This window comes from Temnothorax nylanderi, unplaced genomic scaffold (assembly GCF_030848795.1).
Source record: "Temnothorax nylanderi isolate EJ_2023f unplaced genomic scaffold, tnyl_v1.0 TNYL_tig0173_pilon, whole genome shotgun sequence".
Lineage (NCBI taxonomy): Eukaryota > Metazoa > Arthropoda > Insecta > Hymenoptera > Formicidae > Temnothorax > Temnothorax nylanderi.
This window is the reverse complement of record NW_027249235.1, coordinates 162,900-183,237: the sequence shown is the minus strand read 5'-3', so window position 1 is coordinate 183,237 and position 20,338 is coordinate 162,900. Positions and strand designations below refer to the sequence as shown.

General features: G+C 35.2%; 3 long non-coding RNA genes across 3 annotated transcripts; 1 reads left to right on the top strand and 2 right to left on the bottom strand.

Annotated features, from left to right (window-relative positions):
• Positions 1-2,585: 2,585 nt before the first annotated feature.
• Positions 2,586-4,315, bottom strand: LOC139778138 (uncharacterized). Its single transcript, XR_011719493.1, has 4 exons — positions 4,073-4,315; positions 3,826-4,006; positions 3,576-3,738; positions 2,586-3,493 (listed from the first exon to the last, which is right to left on the bottom strand). It is a non-coding gene; the product is annotated as an uncharacterized lncRNA (long non-coding RNA).
• Positions 4,316-6,765: 2,450 nt separating this feature from the next.
• On the bottom strand, positions 6,766-8,085 carry LOC139778131 (uncharacterized). Its single transcript, XR_011719488.1, has 4 exons — positions 7,924-8,085; positions 7,539-7,747; positions 6,991-7,133; positions 6,766-6,851 (listed from the first exon to the last, which is right to left on the bottom strand). It is a non-coding gene; the product is annotated as an uncharacterized lncRNA (long non-coding RNA).
• Positions 8,086-16,960: 8,875 nt separating this feature from the next.
• LOC139778123 (uncharacterized) lies at positions 16,961-18,729 on the top strand. Its single transcript, XR_011719487.1, has 4 exons — positions 16,961-17,122; positions 17,299-17,507; positions 17,913-18,055; positions 18,195-18,729. It is a non-coding gene; the product is annotated as an uncharacterized lncRNA (long non-coding RNA).
• Positions 18,730-20,338: the final 1,609 nt, after the last annotated feature.

The window sequence follows — 20,338 nt, the reverse complement described above, 5'->3', positions numbered from 1 at the left end:
GCTCGTGCCGCTTTATCAGTCGGTGAGCCCTCGTTGAGGTAGGTCGGTGCCGTCTCGGGTTACGCTGCTTGCTTGTCCCTCGTCGGCCGCTACCGTGTTGTCCGCTGCTTTTGAATCTGGCTGCCGTGTCTCCGTTGAGGATGTTGCACTGCCTCACTGATTCACTTGTTTTTCTTTTTCAGCTGTCGTTCCCGTCTTCCTGCCAATGGATCCGACCGCTGCCACCATTTGTTGTGCCCCCTTTTTGCGAGGGGTCACTTGGATTCTTTTGGTCCACGGAGGGTACGGGGTCGATGGAATTAAATAGCACTTTTTGAATAAAGGATAACGTTTAATAGTCACTCTGCGTTACAATCGTTATTCGCGTTTGATGCCCGTTACTGGTCTGCTCCCTGACTCACATTGCCCTCTCGTCTCCTTTTGTCGCTTCCTTTTGTATCCTCGTCCTGTCCTTCGTTATCGCTGAGTTGCTCGATCGTATGTGGGCCGATCGCGCAACTCATCTCGTTCTGATTCGGCTTGCGTAATTCTGTCGGACTTTCGCGGTCGCGTTCCTTATTGTTATTCTCGGTCTTTCTTCTTTATTATTAAATTCTTTTCTTTAAACAGTATTTCTTAATCTATTTCGTAATACTACTTGGGGCCGCAACAATATATATATATATATATATATATATATATATATATATATATATCAAAAGAGATTAATTCAATAAACGTAGTCATTAATATAATTATAGTATTTATTCTGCCTTCTAACTTTCAGATTTATAAAAAATATTAAATATTTATGTTTTTAATACGATTTATTGTTGTGGTTTTTAACCGTGTGTTTGTGATTAACCGTGTTTGTGTGCCTTAAGGTATGTGTTATATATAGGATTATGTTCTCATTATAATTCTAGCTAGATATGAGAACAACTGAAATGTCAAAATAAAGATTTTTATACATTTGACCATATAAATGAGAACGATTATAACATTATATTAAAGAATCTACTACAAAACTTGAATTTTCTGATAAATGACAAAATGACCAGATATCTTTCAAACAATTAACTAATAGTATCTATGTTTTATATATTTTATATAAGTTTATATACTACGTTTATGCGAGTGTTATTTCTGGTAACTAACAATAATTCATTCGTTTACGCGGAGTAAATTATCGTAAGTTTCGACAAAATTCCGTTTATGCGAAGGAATTAAACAAAATGAAACAAAATTTAAATTTTAAAAAATGATTTTAAAAATTAAAATCTCTATTTTCGAAAGGTTACTATTATTTTCTAGTTTCTGTGAGTTTGATAATTTTTATATATAAAAAACTTTGAGTTTGACAAAATAAAAAATCTTTCTCTCACTTATTTGTAGGCCTGTTACGTGCACAAAAAAAATGCAATAATTTTCGATTTCCTAACGTAAAAGCTTGAAGCTTTCCTTGAAAAAAAAATTTTTTTTTTAATTAAGTTAACGCGGATTGAAGAAGAAATAAACATTTTGACTTTGATTGCTTATAATTCCAAAAAAATCCTCGTACAGCAATTCTAAAAACAGATTCTTAAAGCTAAAACTTTGCTCTATTAAATGGTAAAATTGCCATTTTTTTTTAATAACATAATTTTAAAAATGTCCGTGGTTGCTCTAACTTCCGCAAATATTGAGATATCGAGCTGTTTTTTTTTTAATCGATAGAGTATCGTTCAAGGAAGGTTGGTATTGAATTTGGCGATGATTGATAAAGAGATTCTTTTTAAAAAAAATTTTTGAATTTTTTTAGAAATGTTCGTGTTTGCTATAACTTTTGCAAATTTTGAGATAACGGAGATCATCGTATTTTCTTGTGATATAATCATTAGATTATATACATTATAATTTTATTCGACCATTTTTTTATGAATGACTATATTTGCATTTCAGGCCATAAAACGTATCACAAGAAAATACGATGGACGAATGAAGAGATAACAGACGCAAAAACGCATTTTTCAAAGTATTTACGTAAAGGAAAATTACCACCTCTACCAGTAATAGAAAAAGCCAAAGTGACGTATAATATCTTAAAAGACAGGAAACCAGATCCCATACAGGGTTTTACAATCGGCCCAGTATTGGGCCAGTACTGGTTGTGGTAGTTTAGGTACTGGCGCTGTACTTGCAACACTACTGGCGCGGTACTGGCGCAGCACCGGATGATAACTTCGGCCCAATACTGACAGACAGTACTGGCCCAGCCGTTGTCTATTGGTACTGCCCCAGTATAGGTATTACTATCGGCTCAGTACTGAGCCACTACTGAGTGCCAGATTTCCATACCGGCGCACCATTGGTAGAACTACTGGTTTAGTACTGGTCTCAGCATCGGGTAACAACTGGTCCCAACGTCGGCAAACAATACTGGTGCGGTACAGGATTACATTAGGATAACCGGGGCTAAAAAATGGCATAATAATGACTCAGCGGTACATAATATCAACGTCAATAATAAATAATTTTGATTTGTTTATTATTGACGTTGATATTATGTACCATGGCTGAGTCGTTATTATTTACCATTTGTCTAAAAATCAGTCACAGCTTATAAGTTTATGTTTAAAGTTTAAAGTTTATTAACATAGTAATAATAATAAAGTACGAAAAATACTTTGCGCAACACATATGCAATACATAACAGCACACAATATATAATAGCACAAGTTTAGCAATCTTCGCAAACAATATTAATATATCATATGTCTATTCTATTTCGTTCACAAATAATTCAATTATCGACGTGGAATACCGTTGTTTCGTATAAATTATCAAAATACAGTAATAATAAAAAGAATGTTATTTATAAAATAATTTGCGAAAATTTGATTTTTAATGTCCGCGTGATCGTTATGCGTACATTAATCAGATTTTGCACAACATGTAAAATATCACGCGTTTCTATTACCACGTTATAAAGTATAATAAAATAAACTAAATTCAGTTCGTATAAGTTTCATCGAAAATTAGATCGACGCATTGTTGACTTATTTCTAACCTAATAATCCACGCAAAAAATAATGTTTGATAGCAAACTCTTTGGTAATTAACGCAAATTCTTAAGCAAGACGCAGTCTTCATCTAATTATTAATACTTTTTCTTTAATAAACTACAACTAACAGCAGGTATATGGCTTCTCGCGCGTGTGTAATACTAATGTTCTGCGAGTTCTCCTCGACGGAAAGCAAAAACAGCACATCGTCGTTTCTAAGAATCGAAACTCTTAAGTATGCTCATATCCGACGTAATTCTCCAAAGACGCGTAGCTATCTCCAGAAAAATAGTTTTCCTCGTTATGTCTGTTACGTTACCACCGAAATCTCAGGACATATAGCACGAATTGTCGTGGCGTACCTCCGATATTCCTACTTGCATCATTGAAATTTGTCAACGTTTGATCAAGCTTGTTTTATCAACACTTTGCGAATCCAGCAAGCTTACGTTGACCTCAGCGGTTTATCCCTTTAATATTAAAGATTTTTAATTAATGAATGAAATAAAACCACCATCAAGCAATGAAGGAATTGGTAAATTGTGAAAATACCTCGTTATATTACATCATATAAATTATGACTCGGTGACACACGAAGACTTTCGTGTTTTTCGGCCTCCTTCCCTATCAGCAGCTCCGGAGAGCCACCGACTTATAACGCTCGGCAATTGTTTGTATAATTCACCGTGTTTACCAAATTTTTCCTGTAATACGCCTGCAAAACACATTCATATATTTCTATGTAATTTGTTATGGTATAACTTTATAAACGTTTCGTCAACAACATATAAACAATACTAACCGTTCAAACATGAATACGTTTGCGTCTTACTAAAATCACGTTTCCCTTTCCCGTGGGTTTGCCTCCCCGCACAGACTGAATATTCCATTTCGACGGTTTTTGACAGCGTTGATGTCATTATCCTTTGCACACATTTCTTGATGCACGTTTCTCCAAATATCAAAATTTGATTTCACTTAATCTATAAACAAAAATAAGTTATATAGTGTATAAAGTAATCAAGTGTTATTTCAATATTTTTACTCACCAAAGCTTTCTTCTTCTCTTCTGATGTACCAATCGCCTTTTCAAATAATAAAAAATCTTCTATCGTCCGAATAGGGAATACCACTTCCAATTTCGTTTCAATATTGTTGATATTATCATTCGGCATTGCTATCGTATTACTGTTTATTATCGCAAGTTTCAACTCGTTAGTTTTCTTTTCTACATCATACAAAATACTTCGCAGACTTAATAGCTGCTACTACTAGCCTGAATTTCTCATCGAGATACTCTTTTAAATGTCCTGAAAAATGTTTTTATTTCAAATATTTTATGTTTCTATTATTATTTTGGACTGTACAATTCCATAAAGATATATCTTCCATTTAAAGGATTTATCCTCCAATTTTCATGAAATTTGACAAAAATGTTCACGTACGCGAACATATTCACCAAATTTCATACAAATTGAAAGATAAATTCTTTAAATCCGGAACATCTTTCATTTTAATCTTACCAGAAATAAACATGTTATCTAAATCAATAAGTGCTGCAATATCTTCTTCAGAACCTATTGATACAAACAAATTGCTTATGTGCTATGAACTAAATATTAATTACAAGTGCAACGTGTAAATATTAATATTAATATATTTATCATACAATTATCTCAAACAAAAAACATCTTTTTCATGCAACTGATGATACTTTACAGGAGTGACGAATTGTGATATGTACGTTATTCAAACAAGAAATTGTCTACAGAACATGATAAAGATAAGTCTAAAAATTTACCATTTGTTAATGTCTTTTCTCCACATGACGTCGGCATTGTCTGATCAAGACTGGGTTCATTGTTTACCGTTTCATTTCTGTTGGGAGATATTATCATTGGCGTGTTATCGAGCTCCTTCTCTAAATCCTTATTACTTAATACAACTGGCGTTGCATTACATGGAATATTCTCACAGTCCGAGCTTCCTACTTCCAGGTTTTTATAAGCGCGTTTCAATCTACGCTGGTTTTGTTTAATATTACCTACAATGGAAATATTTTAATTATTATATGAAATGTTTTTCCTGTGGTTCTTGGAAACTTTTCACAACTTATGTTTACTTACGTGCATAAGCAAGTATTTCGACATCAAAATGTTCCCAGTCTTTGTCTGGTGCGCGCAATGAAGCAACCCATTGCGGTAATTTTGGATAGTCTTCGTTTGCAGGATAACAGCAAAACATATCCTTTTCGTCCGTGAAGATCCAAGAATATGGAATTAGATCAATTAAATTGTTTTTCTCTTTTTTGGGGAGAAACAGTACAACTGCGTACAAGTACTCCTTTTCATTCCTTGCCATCTAATAAAAATATATTAAATTAATACACGCGTGCGTAATATTTAATTTAAAAACATGAGCATCAACGGTACTTACCTCTTGAGAATCAGCCATCAGTATATTTTGCAATAAAAATGGATTGTGAAACAGAAAGTTGTGGTAACTGTTATGAAGAAGAATATGTACATTAGGCTTACGCGCGCACGTATATATTTAATATTTCAATATACAAGGGTGATTTGCATAAGGTGACCAATTTAATTATTAGCAAAATTTGAGAACATATAAAAAAATAGTTTATACCGAGATGTTCAGTACAAAGGGGGACATGATAGGAAACAATTATTTTATGAGTGCAGACGTTAAGGACATTTCAAATTCAACTTCATTTTTTAAATGGAAGTATATGATTATTTTAACATAAATCGATTCCCCTTGTTATTTTGCGTATAAAAATATTGGGATAAAATCGTCAAACAATTATTTTTGAGATATTTAACATCATATTCTGACACTTTTCTGTGTAAGACATGGAATCTAGTAAACTGTTTTCATGTTCTATTTTTGACAACATTGCCTTGATATTTTTAGTAGTACAATATACAAAGAAATGAACGGTGATACTAAATCTTTAGATACTGCTACCAATAAATCCACAATATGTAACGTAATTTTGTTTAAGATTTCTCCGTTTTTTTTTTTACAAAAATTGATTTCATACGTCATTCTACGTGCAAAAGTATCAAGAGACACGGTAGTGTCTCGCGTCAAGTACACGCGGAGCGAGATTAAAGTAACGTTGTCGAAAAATTTTAGAAGTTCTCGAGATATTTCATACCTTATGCTGAAAAGTACCACAATCTATATAAAATGTCTCTAAACGTATATTAATTTTTCGAATTTATTTGAGTATTTTTAAATACAGAATGACTAGAAAATTCTATTTATGTTACATAAATCATATTACTCCATTTAAAAAAATAAAATTTTCCAGAAAATGTCCTCAACGTCTCCATCCATAATCATTTCTATTATAGCCCAGTTTCACAAACGTCGATTAAAGTTTAACCTACGGTTGACTCACTCTTCGTCTCTTTCTGGGGGGACAAATAGAAAGAGACGAAGACGGAAGAGTGAGTTAACCGAAGGTTAAAATTTGGCCGACGTTTGTAAAACAGAACTTATATGTGTAATGTACTCCTTTGTAAAAAAAACTAAAAAATATACTACTTTATACATGTCGGTATAAATTATTTTTTCATGTCTTCAAATTTTGCTAATCATTAAATCGGTCACCTTAGACAAATCACATTCTATATTATAATAGGAGAAAACATCGAGTATTCAGCATCATTACCAGCATTCGGCACTTTTGCAGATTTGATAAAGTATTAAGTTATATGATGATTTAGATGGATCATTCTTTGTTGATTCTGCTCTTATGAATATTTAGGATCTATTTTGGCTTATGTAAATTCCTCTGCAATCCTTAATAATATAGAAATAAACTTTAATTTAATACGGCACTAGCAATCTCATGCCACATTATATGAATTAAAAATTAAATTTGAAAACTAAACTACATTGATTTTGTTTGAAATAAATTTATATAATCAATCACGGTCACCTATTTACAAACGAGACGTATACCACAACTATGCCTTGCAGCCTTGGGAATCTGTCTGCGATTGTCCGTTCTCCTGTACGATCTTTACTGTCGCATCTTGCCATGCATGATCTTTGCTCGATCTTGAAGGTCACCAGCAGAAGCTAAAAGATAATCCGTTGTTTCTGAATAAATAGATGTGTTTCTTATAGATGAATTAGGCTGCTCTAAAAATGCTTTCAAGCGCATTCCTATCCTCTCCTTTCTTTCAATAAAGAAAGAAGGAGAAGAAGAATGCTTAAAAGCATTTTCAGCATTAAGTGGACCGCAATATTAATTATTTCTAAATAATAATACGCAGGGTAAGTTTTATTTCATGTACTACCTTTTTATTTTAATGTGCTTACGATTTCCAGTTAGTGACACAATTATTATTCAGTTTTTATTCCTCATTAGATACTAAACAAAGACAGAATGATACTTGTGCTGATTTATGTCGCTAAATGGAAAACGCAATCACATTAAAGTAAAAAGGTGGAACACGAAACAAAACCCATCGTGTACTTTACCTATACTAATCTTCGTAGACGCCTTCGTACAGCACACACAATTTTTTGCAGAAGATCTCCGGGGAGAAAGGAAGAATACTACTCTTATCACTACTTAACCTTGAAAACGTAGGTTGCGAACCGTTTCAACACGGCGGTGGCTGTGTTCGGTGGAGATAACTGCGTTTCATATAGACACTTACAGACGTAAATCCGCTTTATGTTTTTGGCTGAAAATGTACGAGTAAATACCATCAGAATCACAAATTTTATAACACGTTTTTTCCGCCGAACGAAACTATTATCGAAACCGCGATCGTGAAACTCGCCGCGGACGCGAAGTCCGCAGTTCCGCGACTTTCGCGGCGTCGATTAATAAAAAGCATCTTGTACTTTACCTACTAACCTTCGTAGACGCCTTCGTACAGCACAATTTTTTGCAAAGGATCTCCGCGGAGAGAAAGGAAGAATCTTTGATGCTGCTATCCGGCTGCTTTCCGATATTCTTAACACTACTCTTATTACTAATCTTAGAGTTAACCTAATCTATTACGAACGATTTTGACACGGCGCGGCGGCACTAAACACAGCTATTTACAACAACTGCGAAATGGCGCGAAACTCACCGCGGAATGGCGCGGAATCCGTGGCTGACGCGGCTGCCGCGGCTGCCGCGGCTCCGCGGCGCGGATTCGCTCGTCGTTTTATCTTATTAGCCAATCGAAAGCGCGGAAAAGCCCGCGCAAGACTATGCGCGTTTTCGTGAATCGGATTCGCGAATCGTGCATTTGTATACCATTCGTGCTACGCACACATGGTATACAAATGCACGATTTGCGAATCACGAACCACGAATCGCGCATAGTCTGGCGCCGGCTTTATGTATGTAATAAAGAAATTACATAATATTTATTATAAATATGCAATAACATACATTTGTGTTTTACATCCTTTAAAGCGAACATTTCTTTATCTTCCAAAAATTGTGTGCCAACAAAAATTCCAACCTCTTTTGATGAGATGGGATAATTAAAAGCTTCGCACGGATCAGCTAGTGGATATCCTAATATATACAAATCTTGTAATTTCAATGTATTTTCGGTATTCCCTTGTTTTTTTAGTAAAATTGTATCGATTCTAACAATTTTGTTATCGGTTAATTGAACTACATTGTCGGGTTTATCACATTTCAATACAAAGTTGTTAACGCTGATGCGTGATACAATGAGATATTCTTTCTCTTTATAAATATATGTGCTATGGCTTTGAAGAACACAGTTATCCAATTTTCGTTTCTCTTGTATTTTAAATGTTTTCTCTGATTCTAGTTTAGCCAATCTGTTAATAATTTGCGTAAGAGGTTTGTTAGGTGATTTTACAAGTTTCTTAAAAATGCCTATGTAACTTTCACCCCAAAATGCGAACAACTCGCTCAATGGCATTTTGAAATGTTTTACATCGTCAGTTAAATGGATTAGATAATGCATATTTAATACTTGGATCTGTGCTCCATATAAAAATGGTAATAAATAAAAAAATTTTCTTAACAATTTGTTGGCGTAATCACAATGTAACGACGTAACGTTCTGTTTGTTTAGAATACGACACGCTACAAATAGGAGTAAGAAATGTCTGTAAAAATCGTTAGGAAGAATATCGTTCAACACTGTTGAACTGCAATACAATAAGAAGAATCTAAATTGTGTCGCTTTCCATCGAGATATTAAATTTATATCAAACTTCTTACGTTGAAATTCGCACGGTATATCTAGACTGATTGAATTCATTATATCTCTCAGACGCCGTATCTGATGTCTTTTAAGCCCTGCAACACTCTTTTTTATTATCAATTTTTCCAACACATTTTTTATTACACCAAGATATAACAGGTGCATAGAATCGATAACCACAGAATTTATTATATTAAATTGTGGCAATTGTAACAATATTGAATTTATATCGCCTTTATGATGTTGCGGCTGTTCTCGGTTTTCGAAGGATTCTTTACTACGATTTTTACAGTTCATTTCAGGATACACTCTTTTAATCGCACGTTTCTGTCCTACCGTTATGCCCCTAGTTGTGCATCTTTCACATGCATAAAATGCATTATGAGCTTTACAATTTTTGATAAATGCTCTCGCGGGAGCATCAGCTATAATGGCACAAATTTTAAAGGAATATCTTTTTCCATGTAATTCTACTCTATTATTTATTAAGCTTGTAGCTTCCTCGACAAAATCATGAAGATAAGTATTACTACTTTGAGGTTTGGAATCTCCACAATAAATGGCGGCGACAAAAGGCCTTACAACATAATTTGTATGGAAAACTTTTATTACAATTGGCCACACTTGAATTTGTGAGTTATTGTAAATTTGCATTCCATCGATATGAACAAAAACAGAAATGTCATTTTCGTGATACACATTGGCCAAAATGATTTTTTCTAATCCCTTTTTTATACCTAAATACATGTACGCACCTTCAGTTTCCCGATTACTATTCATTATTTGTAGCTTTCGATGATGCGCAGTGCCTAACAAAGTTTGAGCTGTTTTAGGTAATGATGTGTGCCCCTCTTCCCTTAATACTAATAATAATTCGGTTACCACATTCAGTCTCAAAGTATCTAAATTTTTTAACGTCCACTCTAGAATTTTATCGTTAATTCCTCCCTTAGATTTTACTGTGTCTTGAAAGAACGTGAACTCATCGTCACTAACAATTGCCAATTCGTTCTCATCTATCTCTTCTTCTGTATTTATGGCATTATTAATTGCATCAATATTCACTTCATTAGTATTTTGAATGACTCCTGCACCATTTTCGTCAAAACTGCTTTTATTTTCGCGCTTGCTTTGTCTTCTCTTCAACTCTCGATATTTCTTTACTCGATAATAAGGCATATTTTACCTACATTCCAACTACAATTAATGCGACAAGAAAAGAGCTAACATAAAATAGAAAAACTACTTAACCTTATTTCGCTGTCTAATTAGCAAATCACTCGTAGAGGACCTTGTCTTATTGTTAGTCGCCTAGATGTTCGCTTTACTTGTCGTAGCGCGTGGATTCGTTCGTAAAGAAATGCAAAAAAACGGCCGATTTCGTCAACAATCCTTGAAACACGTCCGAACATGTTCGCCGGCCTCTCACATTCGAGAACAAGTGAAAATCTTGCAGATGCGCGCGTGGGCGCGCCCGAGATAATAGAAGCGCTTTTAATAAAAATAATACTAATTAAGTGAATACTGATGCAATTGATAATGTCGTAACGTAAATATAGAAGAAGAGATAGATGAGGACAAATTTCCACTTGTTAATGACGATAAATTCGCGTGCTTTCAAAACGCACTAGAATCTAAGAGAGGAATTAACGATAAAATTCTAGAGTGGACGTTAATTATTATCTTTATATGGAGAACAAACGCAAGTATTACATATTTATTTGATTTATTTAGCTGACAATGTAAAAAATTTCAAAATACTATGGAGCGAGTCATCCACATTTTGGGGTAAAAGTTACATAAGCATCTTTGTAAAATTACTTAGCAAACCTCTGACGGAAATTATTGACAGATAATTGTTTGAAATAAAATCACTGATTCGAGTATTCACTGGCTGATCCACGCAAAGCTTTTAATTATCCCATCTCATCGAAAGAAATTGAAATTTTTGTTGGCGCACAATTTCTGCAATATAAAGAAATTTTTGGTTTAAAAGACGTACAATACAAATGTATCTTATTGCATATTTATAATAAATATGTAATAAAATACATTACGTAATTTCCTTATTGCATATAAAGAAACTCATGGAAGCACGTGAAATGCGCATGTAAACGTATGTATTCTTACGCCTTTCCGCGCATTTTATTGACTGATTGGACAAGACAACGAATCGACGCCGCGAAAGTTGCGGAACTGCGTACTTCGCGTCCGCGGCGAGTTTCACGATCGCGGTTTCGATAATGGCTTCGTTCGACGGAAACAACGTGTTATAAAATTTGTGATTCTCATGGTGTTTACTCGTACATTTTCAGCCAAAAACATAAAGCGGATTTACATCTGTAAGTGTCTATATGACAACGCAGTTATCTCCACCGAACACAGCCACCGCCGTGTTGAAACGGTTCGCAACCTACGTTTTCAAGGTTAAGTAGTGATAAGAGTAATATTCTTCCTTTCTCCCCGGAGATCTGCAAAAAATTTTGTGTGCTGTACGAAGGCGTCTACGAAAGTTAGTAGGTAAAGTATAGGGTGCCTTTTATTAATCGACGCCGCGAAAGTCGCGGAACTGCGGACTTCGCGTCCGCGGCGAGTTTCACGACGGGCGATCGCACCACACGTGCATTCCCGCGCACCCCGCGTGCGCCCTGACTCTGTGTCCTGCGCTTACCGCACCATTGTACATACCGCGACCGTTCCACTGTATTCTCAACCCGTTGTAAATACCGCGCCCGTTCATTATAGAATAAACTCTGTTACGTTATTGCGAACCACGATACACTTCATTTTGCCAAACCTCACCGCGCGTCCGCTCCTCCGCACCTCCTTCGAACCCGGCCCAGCCGCGAGCTAGATCCGCGTTTCGAACGAAGGTTGTTTTAAAACTATTATCGAAACCGCGATCGTGAAACTCGCCGCGGACGCGAAGTCCGCAGTTCCGCGACTTTCGCGGCGTCGATTAATAAAAGGCACCCTATACTTTACCTACTAACTTTCGTAGACGCCTTCGTACAGCACACACAATTTTTTGCAGATCTCCGGGGAGAAAGGAAGAATACTACTCTTATCACTACTTAACCTTGAAAACGTAGGTTGCGAACCGTTTCAACACGGCGGTGGCTGTGTTCAGTGGAGATAACTGCGTTGTCATATAGACACTTACAGATGTAAATCCGCTTTATGTTTTTGGCTGAAAATGTACGAGTAAACACCATGAGAATCACAAATTTTATAACACGTTGTTTCCGTCGAACGAAGCCATTATCGAAACCGCGATCGTGAAACTCGCCGCGGACGCGAAGTACGCAGTTCCGCAACTTTCGCGGCGTCGATTCGTTGTCTTGTCCAATCAGTCAATAAAATGCGCGGAAAGGCGTAAGAATACATACGTTTACATGCGCATTTCACGTGCTTCCATGAGTTTCTTTATATGCAATAAGGAAATTACGTAATGTATTTTATTACATATCCCTTAGGAAAATTTACTTAAAGTTTTTTAAAGTTACTTAAAGTATTTTAAAGTATTATAAAGTATACTAGCCGTAATAATAGTATACTAATAGTATAATAGTAGACTAATAGTATACTGACAGCCGAGCGTAAAGTTTTCTTTAAGTTATTAACCTCAATAAAAACTTTATAAGCAAGTCGCAAATATACTTTAAATTTACTTTTAACAAACGTAATACTTATAAATATACTTTAAATTTACTTTTTATAAAGGTAATACTTAAAGCTGATTTTAACTTATGCGTGTTGTTTCAACAGTATACTTAAAAAGACAAGTTCCCTTTTTCACCACACTTGCACCACACGAGACATTAAGAAATATTATATCATATATCCAATTCAAAATTTTATTACTCTTTTTAAACTGAATTTGTTTCTTAAGATGATTTTTGGAAAATTATATATTTGCGCTGGTTATGACATATGTAGACTATATATAACACTTACATCAAATTAAGAAGTAGTCTACCACGTAAGGCAGTTGGCTCACGATCCAGAGGTCCCGAGTTCGAATCCCACCAAGGTAAGTGTGTTTTTCAAATACGAGAAAATATTTATAATCATAGACTGCATCTTAAGAAACAAATTTAGTTATAAAATAGTAATAAAATTTCGAAATAAATAATTTTTTTTTATTCCGGGTGAATATCGGAAATCAGTGTCCTCTAGTATTAAGAGGACTGCAATCTTAAGTCTAGTGTCTCATGGTTAGAGGATATTCCTCTAGATTTTAAAATATCTTTTTGAGACCGTATTTCAGAGGAAAATCCTCTAAAATCAAGCGGGAGCCACTAAATGACAGAATATTTTTTTTGGGGTGATTAATAGTAATTGCATGAGTTAACTTAAAGTAACCTTTAAAGTATATTATAGAAATACTTAAAGTTTGGTTCGAAATCACTTCTAGTTTATCAATAGTTTATCAATAGTTTATCAATAGTAATTTCTTTGGTAAACTTTCTAGTTTATTTTAAGTTTTTTTAAGTAAATTTTCCTAAGGGATTTATTATAAATATGCAATAAGATACATTTGTATTGTACGTCTTTTAAACCGAAAATTTCTTTATATTGCAGAAATTGTGCGCCAACAAAAATTTCAATTTCTTTCGATGAGATGGGATAATTAAAAGCTTTGCGTGGATCAGCCAGTGAATACTCGAATCAGTGATTTTATTTCAGACAATTATCTGTCAATAATTTCCGTCAGAGGTTTGTTAAGTAATTTTACAAAGATGCTTATGTAACTTTTACCCCAAAATGTGGATGACTCGCTCCATAGTATTTTGAAAATTTTTACATTGTCAGCTAAATAAATCAAATAAATATGTAATACTTGCGTTTGTTCTCCATATAAAGATAATAATTAACGTCCACTCTAGAATTTTATCGTTAATTCCTCTCTTAGATTCTAGTGCGTTTTGAAAGCACGCGAATTTATCGTCATTAACAAGTGGAAATTTGTCCTCATCTATCTCTTCTTCTATATTTACGTTACGACATTATCAATTGCATCAGTATTCACTTAATTAGTATTATTTTTATTAAAAGCGCTTCTATTATCTCGGGCGCGCCCACGCGCGCATCTGCAAGATTTTCACTTGTTCTCGAATGTGAGAGGCCGGCGAACATGTTCGGACGTGTTTCAAGGATTGTTGACGAAATCGGCCGTTTTTTTGCATTTCTTTACGAACGAATCCACGCGCTACGACAAGTAAAGCGAACATCTAGGCGACTAACAATAAGACAAGGTCCTCTACGAGTGATTTGCTAATTAGACAGCGAAATAAGGTTAAGTAGTTTTTCTATTTTATGTTAGCTCTTTTCTTGTCGCATTAATTGTAGTTGGAATGTAGGTAAAATATGCCTTATTATCGAGTAAAGAAATATCGAGAGTTGAAGAGAAGACAAAGCAAGCGCGAAAATAAAAGCAGTTTTGACGAAAATGGTGCAGGAGTCATTCAAAATACTAATGAAGTGAATATTGATGCAATTAATAATGCCATAAATACAGAAGAAGAGATAGATGAGAACGAATTGGCAATTGTTAGTGACGATGAGTTCACGTTCTTTCAAGACACAGTAAAATCTAAGGGAGGAATTAACGATAAAATTCTAGAGTGGACGTTAAAAAATTTAGATACTTTGAGACTGAATGTGGTAACCGAATTATTATTAGTATTAAGGGAAGAGGGGCACACATCATTACCTAAAACAGCTCAAACTTTGTTAGGCACTGCGCATCATCGAAAGCTACAAATAATGAATAGTAATCGGGAAACTGAAGGTGCGTACATGTATTTAGGTATAAAAAAGGGATTAGAAAAAATCATTTTGGCCAATGTGTATCACGAAAATGACATTTCTGTTTTTGTTCATATCGATGGAATGCAAATTTACAATAACTCACAAATTCAAGTGTGGCCAATTGTAATAAAAGTTTTCCATACAAATTATGTTGTAAGGCCTTTTGTCGCCGCCATTTATTGTGGAGATTCCAAACCTCAAAGTAGTAATACTTATCTTCATGATTTTGTCGAGGAAGCTACAAGCTTAATAAATAATAGAGTAGAATTACATGGAAAAAGATATTCCTTTAAAATTTGTGCCATTATAGCTGATGCTCCCGCGAGAGCATTTATCAAAAATTGTAAAGCTCATAATGCATTTTATGCATGTGAAAGATGCACAACTAGGGGCATAACGGTAGGACAGAAACGTGCGATTAAAAGAGTGTATCCTGAAATGAACTGTAAAAATCGTAGTAAAGAATCCTTCGAAAACCGAGAACAGCCGCAACATCATAAAGGCGATATAAATTCAATATTGTTACAATTGCCACAATTTAATATAATAAATTCTGTGGTTATCGATTCTATGCACCTGTTATATCTTGGTGTAATAAAAAATGTGTTGGAAAAATTGATAATAAAAAGAGTGTTGCAGGGCTTAAAAGACATCAGATACGGCGTCTGAGAGATATAATGAATTCAATCAGTCTAGATATACCGTGCGAATTTCAACGTAAGAAGTTTGATATAAATTTAATATCTCGATGGAAAGCGACACAATTTAGATTCTTCTTATTGTATTGCAGTTCAACAGTGTTGAACGATATTCTTCCTAACGATTTTTACAGACATTTCTTACTCCTATTTGTAGCGTGTCGTATTCTAAACAAACAGAACGTTACGTCGTTACATTGTGATTACGCCAACAAATTGTTAAGAAAATTTTTTTATTTATTACCATTTTTATATGGAGCACAGATCCAAGTATTAAATATGCATTATCTAATCCATTTAACTGACGATGTAAAACATTTCAAAATGCCATTGAGCGAGTTGTTCGCATTTTGGGGTGAAAGTTACATAGGCATTTTTAAGAAACTTGTAAAATCACCTAACAAACCTCTTACGCAAATTATTAACAGATTGGCTAAACTAGAATCAGAGAAAACATTTAAAATACAAGAGAAACGAAAATTGGATAACTGTGTTCTTCAAAGCCATAGCACATATATTTATAAAGAGAAAGAATATCTCATTGTATCACGCATCAGCGTTAACAACTTTGTATTGAAATGTGATAAACCCGACAATGTAGTTCAATTAACCGATAACAAAATTGTTAGAATCGATACAATTTTACTAAAAAAACAAGGGAATACCGAAAATACATTGAAATTACAAGATTTGTATATATTAGGATATCCACTAGCTGATCCGTGCGAAGCTTTTAATTATCCCATCTCATCAAAAGAGGTTGGAATTTTTGTTGGCACACAATTTTTGGAAGATAAAGAAGAAATGTTCGCTTTAAAGGATGTAAAACACAAATGTATGTTATTGCATATTTATAATAAATATTATGTAATTTCTTTATTACATACATAAAGCCGGCGCCAGACTATGCGCGATTCGTGGTTCGTGATTCGCAAATCGTGCATTTGTATACCATGTGTGCGTAGCACGAATGGTATACAAATGCACGATTCGCGAATCCGATTCACGAAAACGCGCATAGTCTTGCGCGGGCTTTTCCGCGCTTTCGATTGGCTAATAAGATAAAACGACGAGCGAATCCGCGCCGCGGAGCCGCGGCAGCCGCGGCAGCCGCGTCAGCCACGGATTCCGCGCCATTCCGCGGTGAGTTTCGCGCCATTTCGCAGTTGTTGTAAATAGCTGTGTTTAGTGCCGCCGCGCCGTGTCAAAATCGTTCGTAATAGATTAGGTTAACTCTAAGATTAGTAATAAGAGTAGTGTTAAGAATATCGGAAAGCAGCCGGATAGCAGCATCAAAGATTCTTCCTTTCTCTCCGCGGAGATCCTTTGCAAAAAATTGTGCTGTACGAAGGCGTCTACGAAGGTTAGTAGGTAAAGTACAAGATGCTTTTTATTAATCGACGCCGCGAAAGTCGCGGAACTGCGGACTTCGCGTCCGCGGCGAGTTTCACGATCGCGGTTTCGATAATAGTTTCGTTCGGCGGAAAAAACGTGTTATAAAATTTGTGATTCTGATGGTATTTACTCGTACATTTTCAGCCAAAAACATAAAGCGGATTTACGTCTGTAAGTGTCTATATGAAACGCAGTTATCTCCACCGAACACAGCCACCGCCGTGTTGAAACGGTTCGCAACCTACGTTTTCAAGGTTAAGTAGTGATAAGAGTAGTATTCTTCCTTTCTCCCCGGAGATCTTCTGCAAAAAATTGTGTGTGCTGTACGAAGGCGTCTACGAAGATTAGTATAGGTAAAGTACACGATGGGTTTTGTTTCGTGTTCCACCTTTTTACTTTAATGTGATTGCGTTTTCCATTTAGCGACATAAATCAGCACAAGTATCATTCTGTCTTTGTTTAGTATCTAATGAGGAATAAAAACTGAATAATAATTGTGTCACTAACTGGAAATCGTAAGCACATTAAAATAAAAAGGTAGTACATGAAATAAAACTTACCCTGCGTATTATTATTTAGAAATAATTAATATTGCGGTCCACTTAATGCTGAAAATGCTTTTAAGCATTCTTCTTCTCCTTCTTTCTTTATTGAAAGAAAGGAGAGGATAGGAATGCGCTTGAAAGCATTTTTAGAGCAGCCTAATTCATCTATAAGAAACACATCTATTTATTCAGAAACAACGGATTATCTTTTAGCTTCTGCTGGTGACCTTCAAGATCGAGCAAAGATCATGCATGGCAAGATGCGACAGTAAAGATCGTACAGGAGAACGGACAATCGCAGACAGATTCCCAAGGCTGCAAGGCATAGTTGTGGTATACGTCTCGTTTGTAAATAGGTGACCGTGATTGATTATATAAATTTATTTCAAACAAAATCAATGTAGTTTAGTTTTCAAATTTAATTTTTAATTCATATAATGTGGCATGAGATTGCTAGTGCCGTATTAAATTAAAGTTTATTTCTATATTATTAAGGATTGCAGAGGAATTTACATAAGCCAAAATAGATCCAAAATAGATTGGAAGGAGTACTTGGAAGGACTTCTTGGAAGCGACGATACATCTTCCCGTCAAAAATAGCCCGCAAAACATCAGTATTGCACACACGAAAGGTCGCATACCTGCTGCTAGTTATAGTTTATCAAAAGAAAAGTAATTAGATAAAGATTGCGCATATTGTTTAGAAATTTGCGTTCATTATGAAAGAGTTTGCTCCCAAAATGTTACTTCCGTGTGCATTATTAAGTTAGAAATAAATAAACAATGTCGACTTAATTCTCGATGATGAGGCTTACAAATGAATCAAATTTTCTGTGAATAATAATAGTTAGCTATACGGACAAACAAGACTATATTTTTGCATATTAAATTTACGTAAATCTCAAATGGAACAAATAACGTAGTTAATTCGAATTAAAGTGATCAGGAAAAATATAATATTCTTCAAGACAGTCCATTATTAATTAACTATAGTTATAAAGTAATCAAGTGTTTATTGTAGTAGCATCTATTAACTCTGCTAAAAAATTTATATTGTACGATGTGAAGAAAAAACTAACGAGTTGTTTCAAATCTAACAGAAGAGAAGAAGAAAGTAAGCTCTGGTAAGTAAAAATATTAAAATAGCACCTGATTATTTTAGACGCTATATAACTTATTTCTGTTTATAGATGAATACGTTTGCGTCTTACTAAAATCACGTTTCCCTTTCTCGTGGGTTTGCCTCCCATAGGCTGAATATTCCCTTTTGACGGTTTTTGACAGCGTTGATGTCATTATCCTTTGCACACATTTCTTGATGCACGTTTCTCCAAATATCAAAATTTGATTCCACTTAATCTATAAACAAAAATAAGTTATATAGTGTATAAAGTAATCAAGTGTTATTTCAATATTTTTAGTCACCAAAGCTTTCTTCTTCTCTTCTGATGTACTAATCGCCTCTTCAAATAATAAAAAATCTTCTATCGTCCGAATAGGAAACACCACTTCTAATTTCGTTTTAATATCGTTGATATTATCATTCGGCATTGCCATCGTATTACTGTTTCTTACCACAAGTTTCAACTTGTTAGTTTTTCTTTACATCGTACAATATACTTCTTTTTGAAGAGTTAACAGCTGCTACTACCATCCTGAATTGCAATGTTATAATAGTAATACCGTCGTATTACTGCTTATTATCGCAATTTTCATAATATTTTCTAATTTAATAAGCTTAATAAGATGTGGAATTACATGGAAAAAATATTCATTTAAAACAACTCCGCACAATATCTTATCCAAAAGTAGTTTTAGTCAAATTGGTTAAAAATTGTGTATATTATAGTTTACAATCTCTTAATTAAAAGTTCCAATTGGTACAACCCTTGCATGGACAGATTTTATATCTATAGCCATTTGAAAAGCATTATTAGATTTCGCATACACTGGAAATGTATCGATTATTTTGACATTACAACATATAGAAATATACGTGTATGTTGGTGTATGCGTGCGTGTGTGTGTCTGCGTGCGAGCGTGCGTTTGTGTGTGTGCGTGTGCGCGCGCCTGTGTGTGTGCGTGCTCGCGTGTGTATGTGAGTGTGGTAATGTGTATGCACACGCGAGTGTGTGTGCGTGTTTGAGAGAGAGAGAGAGAGATTGAGAGAGAGAGAGAGAGAGAGAGAAAGAGAGGGGGGTAGGTGACTGGGTTAGTGGGTGAGTGGGCGGGTATGCCTGTGTATGTGTGTGTTACTGTGCTGTTGTTTCCCGCACTTAGCTTTAACTAGGGAATGAGTGAGTGAGTGAGTGAGCGAGTAAGCAAGTGTGCGAGCGAATGAGCGAGCAAGCGAGCGAGCGAATGAGCGAGTGGGTGAGCGAGTGAGCGAATGAGCGGATGAGCGAGTAAACGAGGGAGTGAGTGATCCTGGATAACGCTAACTGGGGAGCAACAGCGCAGTAAAACCTGTAAAACACACACGCACACTCACGTGTGGATACACATTACCACACTCACATACACACGCGAGCACACACACGCGCGAGCACGCGCGCGCGCACACACACTCGCGCAAACACACACACACTCACGCACGCACACACGCATACACCAACATGCACGTATATTTCTACATGTTG